Source organism: Habropoda laboriosa, unplaced genomic scaffold (assembly GCF_001263275.1).
Source record: "Habropoda laboriosa isolate 0110345459 unplaced genomic scaffold, ASM126327v1 scaffold238, whole genome shotgun sequence".
NCBI lineage: Eukaryota > Metazoa > Arthropoda > Insecta > Hymenoptera > Apidae > Habropoda > Habropoda laboriosa.
Window position 1 is genome coordinate 152750 of NW_017100349.1, and position 5668 is coordinate 158417.

Consider the following 5668-nt stretch of genomic DNA (forward strand, 5'->3'; position numbering starts at 1 on the left):
GCATCCCGGACGACACAACCACAGGAATAATACAATTTGCCGACGACCTCATTATATTATACAATGCGTATCATAAATATACCAACCCATCAACATTTCAATATTTTAATAATTTAAGAAAAGATTATGATGATGAGTCATTTTAGACTTATATATAATAGGAGTTTAAATAAATAAATATTACTTTAAAGCATATAAATAGAATTGGTTACATAAAAATAGGAAAATACCCAGATTCAAGCGTTTCATTAATATACCAACCTTGAATATTTCTATGATGTTACCAGCAGTGTTGTTTATTTTTTTGTTTTTCCGTCATATGTTTTATTTGGCAATACTAACAGTCAATTGTGCCGCTTAAAAAGGTTAAAAAGCAAAAAGGCTACGAGGAAAAGAGCTTTCTGAAAGAGAAAAGGCGATGATTGATGCCTTTTGTGTTGAAGGTAGAGGATACGGCTACATTGCAGAAAAAATTGGTCGTTCCAAAAGTGCAATTGCGGACTACGTTACTAAAAGACGTAATCATGGTGAAAAGAAACGTCCAGGTCGACCAAAGAAGCTGTCTCCTCGAGACGAACGAAAAATACTTCGAGCCGCTTCCAATTCTACTAAATCGTTGATTCAAATAAAGAACGAATGTCAATTGAATGTTTCGAAAAGTACAATTGACAGGTGCATTTTTAGAACACCGCATATTATTAGAGCAAAAATGATACTCTCACCAAGATTAAAAAACGAAGACAAGGAAGCAAGACTCTCGTTTGCTAAAGCAAACATGAACAGAAATTGGAAAAAGTTTCATATTTCTTTTGCGAAATGTGATACACTTTATAAATAAAAATTTGTTTTTTAGGTTGCTTTTAGTGATGAAAAAAAATTTAATTTAGATGGACCCGACGGATTTAATTCTTATTGGCATGACTTACGCAAAGAACAGAAGTATTTCTCCAAACGCAATTTTGGTGGCGGTTCGGTCATGATTTGGACATGCTTTTCAGCACGTGGAAAAAATTCTATAGCTTTTATTTCGAGCAAAATGAACAGTATTCAGTACCCAAAAGCGAAACAATCCTATTTCAGAAAAAAATAAAAACTAATGCCAAACATTCAAGAAGACATATAGGACTTTCCAAATCATATCCGACAACGACCCAATTCCGCACAAAAAAATAGTCAAATACCTAGGCGTAAACCTCGACGAGCTAATGCTATTCAACAAACACATCGACATACAGCTAGAAAAAGCAAGAAAAGCCTTCCAAACAAACAGCAAACTCTTCCACGCAAAACACCTAAGCAACAAAATAAAAACCACCTGCTACACACTAATCATAAGACTCATAATTACATACGGTTGCCCCGTATGGTTCAACCTAAGCCCACCTACAACAGAAAAAATAAGAGTCTTCGAAAGAAAATGCCTAAGGACATACACAGGGCTACACAGAAAAGAGGAGACAAACTTTAAACACCACATAAGCAACAAAACACTATACGAAACAGCAATAATACCGAGAATTGATAACTTCATAATAAAACTAACACGAGACTACCTCGCGAACATACACAAAGTAAAAAATAACCTAATCAACAGCGCCCTTTATCCGAACGAAGAATACTTATAATTTAGTGCAAGCCTACAATGCTTCATTAACCCCTTAACTTGCACGCTCGAGTTAATTCGAGCGCGCTAAACAGGCCAAACTGTGCACACTCGAGATAATTCGAGCGGCGTTGTATTTGATGCTGCTATAATTTTTCACACTCGAATATATTCGAGAATTGAAAATAACAATGTGAAAGCTAAGAAAAAGAATCGTGTTATTGATATTTATCATTTACATAGGATTGTAAGCTATAATACTTATTTATTCGAAAATAAAATATAGCCTTTTTCCATGGAACAAAAGCGCAGTATATCGAAATTGTCCACTAAAAGAAAAGTTGAATCAGGAGTGATAACAAATGGAAACCTTTGAGGATGTCGATGTTCTAAAGTTTGTTTTTTTTACATTAAAAAAATTGATTTTTTTTGGCCGGTTTTTTTCAAAAAAACTGTGCGTTAAGGGGTTAAATTGTATCTGAGCTCAGAAATATTTGTAAATTTACTGCGCTCATAGTTCTTTCGTGAATGTATATTAAAGTGTCTCTGATGTCCAAATTTGTATTAATTGTAGATTGTACTTTCTTCAGAAAACGTTATAAGAGATGGATAGTTTTATTTCATAAATTCTGATAGTTACAGGTACTAACTATAATTAGAGAAATGAAAATATATACAGTTTGATACACATTCTTGCATTCTTGCATTTCTGTACTCGTGACGACTGACTGCGATCCGTCGTAGTATTTTCGTAAATTTCGACTCTGTGCAATCCGTTATAGTATTTTCGTGAATTTATATAAAGGCCATTGTATCTTTTATTTTACTATTTAGACGTGAAATATCAAACACTTGTTTCTGTTGTTTTATAGTTTAGTTCAATAGTTACCTAAGTGTTGTAAACTTGCAAAGATAAGTGTATCTTTATAGACAGTCAGTTATTTTGTGATTACAGAAAATAAAATTGGGTATATTGGATATTTATACAATTGGTATGTTTTTTTCATTTTCAAATTATTATTATTATTATTATTATTATTATTATATTTTATTATATTTTATTTTATATTATATTTTAGTAAAATATATATTGAAAAATGAGCGATTCAGAATCTGAATATGAATACGCAAATTTGTCGGAAAGCGGCTCAGAAGAAAGTGATAATTACAGTAGTGATTCTGAAGATAGTTCAGAAGAAGATATAGCCGTTGATTGGAAGGAGATAAGCAATGTCCAACCAAATCCATCTCCTCAAAGATTTCCATTTGTTATCACTCCTGGTTCAACTTTTCTTTTGGTGGACAATTCTGATATACTAGCATATTTCAAATTATTTTTTGATGATTCGGTGTTGGATATATTAGTTTTAGAAACAAATAGATATACGGAACAACAACCGAGTAAATCTGACAGTCAATGGAAACACGTTGATAAAAATGAAATAATGATATTTCTAGCTATAAATATACTTCAGGGCCTTATAAAAAAACCAGAAGAAAGAATGTATTGGTCGACTAAAGAAATATGGTGTACTCCTGTTTTTCCAAAATTGATGAACCTACGAAGATATCAAAGTATAAAAAGAAATTTACATTTTTGTAATAATGAAACATTTGACCGAAATACTCATCCCAACCCAAAACTTTACAAAATTTGGCCTATTTATGAAATAATAAATAATAAATGTTCTAGTTTATATATACCAGAACGAGATATAACGATTGATGAAAGTCTAATGCTTTATAAAGGTCGATTAGGTTGGGTCCAGTATATTCCACTAAAAAGATCGCGGTTTGGAATAAAATTATTTTTGTTGTGCGAATCTAAAAGTGGTTATCTTTTTTCATCAATTATATACACAGGGAAAGGCACAGTAATAACTGACAAATATAAAGATCTGCCAGTTACTTCCCAAATTGTTGTGTCGCTGCTAGAACCACTTTTAGACCAAGGCTACTGTCTCACCACTGACCAATATTACACATCACCACAACTAGCAAATTTTTTAATAAGTCATAAAACGGGCACGTATGGGACTGTAAGGAAGAATAGAAAAGATGTACCAAAATTTATTCAAAACAAAAAATTGAAAAAGGGTGAAATAGTAGCTGCACGACGTGGAAAAGTGATGATAATGAAGTGGCAAGATAAAAGAGACATTTGTTTGCTATCTACAGTTCATAACACCGAAAAGGCAACTACAAACAAAACGGATAAAGACGATAATGTTATATCGAAACCGAAAGTGGTAATAGATTATAATGAAACGATGGGAGGTGTTGATCGTCTAGATCAGCACTTACATGATTATCCCATTACCAGAAAAAGGGGAAAAAAATATTATAAAAAAATATTCTTTCATTTATTAGATATTAGCATTTGGAACGCATATGTTTTGTATAAAAAAGATGGAGGTGAAAAAAAAAATTTAGAATTCAGAAGCAAATTAGTGGAAAGTCTCATACAAAACTGTCATAGTGATACAAATATAAAAAAATCAGGTAGACCAAAATCTTGTGGAATTCTACGACTAACAGAACGTCATTTTCCCAGTTTTGTTCCACCAACACCAAAAAAAGAAGCTCCCACGAGATATTGCGCTGTGTGTTGTGCTAAAAGGGATAGCAAAGGAAAAAAGAAAAGAAAAGAGAGTCGATACATGTGTAATATTTGCAATGTTGGGCTATGTGCTGCACCTTGCTTCGAAATATACCACACGAAAGAAAATTTTGAATAATTTTTTAAAATAAATATTAGTATTATTTTTGTTGTAAAAGTATAAATAAATATTTTAACTGATAAAAATGTTTTTCACGAAATAGTAATTCGAAACGAAAAATAAAAAAGTCGATGGACGTGTAACATTGCAATATTCGGCTCTTTTCTGCAATGTGGATCAAAATCCAAAATTAAACTAAAAATTTTGATTAATTTTGAATTTTTTTTATTTTTTTGCCAAAACAATGTTCTAAAGTTTGTTTTTTTTACATTAAAAAAATTGATTTTTTTTGGCCGGTTTTTTTCAAAAAAACTGTGCGTTAAGGGGTTAAAAAAAAAGATCGTCTTAAATCAATCGGGTTTCTTCGGTACAAAAGAATGTTTACACTTGTGAATGATCTATAGTTACTAAAAAAAAAAAAAAAATTGATTATTAACTTAATTTTTCATTTTATTGAAATTTTCATAATGACAAGGGGTGGTTTCACTCCTTAAACTCGAGTTACCGCAGCTAAAAAAAAAATACGTATGGATTATTTTTGGCTGCTTTATAAGTGTACAAAGTTTCATCAAAATCGAAGCCGGACCGTTCGCGAACATTCCTTGTGAGATCAGGTAAGCCAGGGAGGCCACGAAAAATATATCAAGAGGCCAATTTAACAGATGTGATAGAACCATACACAATCGAAGAAATAATGACCAGAAGTGACAAGCATTTGTGAGTCACTGCCATACAGGAAGAAATCGGAGCACTGCATGAGAACAATACATGGGTACTGGTAAAAAGACCCAAAGAAAAGGAAGTACTCACAAATAAATGGGTTTACAAGATTAAAAGAAACGAGGATGGAACAATCAACAAGTACAAGGCAAGACTGCTAGCAAAAGGACACGAACAGAGATCAAGCCTGGATTACACAGAGGTATTTGCTCCAGTGGCCAGGTATGAAGTAATTCGAACTCTATTTGCACTGGCAGCTGAAAAGGAGACGCATGCACATCAGATGGACGTCGTAACAGCATACATCCAAGGTGATTTGGAAGAAGAGGTGTATATGGAGCAGCTATATGTGCAATGAGCAAGAAGTGAGTGAAGTGAATGAAGTGTGTCGACTCAAAAAGTCGAATGAGACTCAAAAAAGAGACTGAATGAGTTCCTGATATCCATCGGATTTATAAATACAGAGAATGACCCATGTGTGTATGTGTGTGTCCAATGATATATTAACTATAATAGTAATATATGTAGACGACTTACTAATAGCGTGCGCGGACAAGAATAGGTTAGTTAGTGTAAAAAGAGAATTGAGTAAAGAATTTAAAATGAAAGACCTCGGACCGGTCAA